The sequence below is a fragment of the Portunus trituberculatus genome, chromosome 2, assembly GCF_017591435.1.
Source record: "Portunus trituberculatus isolate SZX2019 chromosome 2, ASM1759143v1, whole genome shotgun sequence".
NCBI classification, from domain to species: Eukaryota; Metazoa; Arthropoda; class Malacostraca; order Decapoda; family Portunidae; genus Portunus; species Portunus trituberculatus.
This window is the reverse complement of record NC_059256.1, coordinates 8765317-8766302: the sequence shown is the minus strand read 5'-3', so window position 1 is coordinate 8766302 and position 986 is coordinate 8765317. Positions and strand designations below refer to the sequence as shown.

Sequence of the window (986 nt, the reverse complement as noted above, 5' to 3'; positions counted from 1 at the left end):
TTTCCAAGCCGCACACCCTACCTACATTTTGGCGGGGGTGAAAATTTTCGCGTCTTTACAAACTACAACAGGTGTCTGCACATTGCACTCTGTGGGCCCCGCGCTGCACTCACACTGGAGGGGGGCGCCGCTCCCCTGAGAAGGCGCCCCTTGAACCCCCAGGGGCGCCCCAAGGGGTGAGCGAATAGGGGAACGTGAAATTAAAACCCATGTCAAAAAAACACACGCCACACATATCTAAACCTTCAGTTTCCCAGGAATCTGAACACGTCCTTTTAAAAACCCCATTAAAATGAACACAAACACAGAAACAAGCGGGAAAAAAACACATATAGGCCTGAGAGAATATAGGTCTATCTCTCCCCCTCGTTTATTCAGTTCCTCCATTTCCTCTTTCTCTCCCTCTCTCCCTCCCTCTCCCTCTCTCTCTCCCTCTCTCTCCCTCAAGAAGAAGCGGCTGGCTGGGGCATGGCGTCTTACCTTAGGGTGCTCTGAGGTGTTCTGCATGCTTTAATATCTCACGTCATGGCGGAAGGGGTGTCCTGGTGTGGTGTAATTCTTGGTATTTGTCCCTTCTACCTCCTTTCTTCCTCTCTCTCCTCTCCTCTCTCCCTCCTACTCTGGGATGGCGGGAGGAGAGCAAAGGTGGTGACTCTCCAGCTACTCTCACATGTTCCAATACTCCCACTCTCTCGCGATTCTTCTTCATTTTTCTCTAATTTCGTAGCTCGTGTTTGTGGTTAAGGTTCGTGTTTGGTGTGTGGTTCAGCAGGTGTTTGGTCCATGTGGTGTGTGATTTGTGGTGTTTTTCGTGGTTTGGTTTAGGAGATATGCGTGTTTTTTTAGCGGGTCTTGTTTGTCATTGTTTTTTGGGTGTTTATTGGTTATGTAAAGTTAGGAAGGGTTTAAAATGTTAGATTTATTTATATTTTATTAATTTATACTTATTTTAGGCCTAGGGTGTCTTTAAATAGGCCTATATTCGC

At 47.0% G+C, this 986-nt stretch overlaps 1 protein-coding gene across 3 annotated transcripts in view; it reads right to left on the bottom strand.

Moving 5' to 3' along the window:
* Positions 1-640, bottom strand: part of LOC123504769 (protein bric-a-brac 2-like) — a 17646-nt gene extending 17006 nt beyond the window's left edge. For all 3 annotated transcript variants that reach the window (XM_045255579.1, XM_045255597.1, XM_045255589.1), the window contains exon 1: positions 481-640. The gene's annotated coding sequence lies outside the window, so the exon portion shown is untranslated. The remainder of the gene's footprint in view (positions 1-480) is intronic.
* Positions 641-986: the final 346 nt, after the last annotated feature.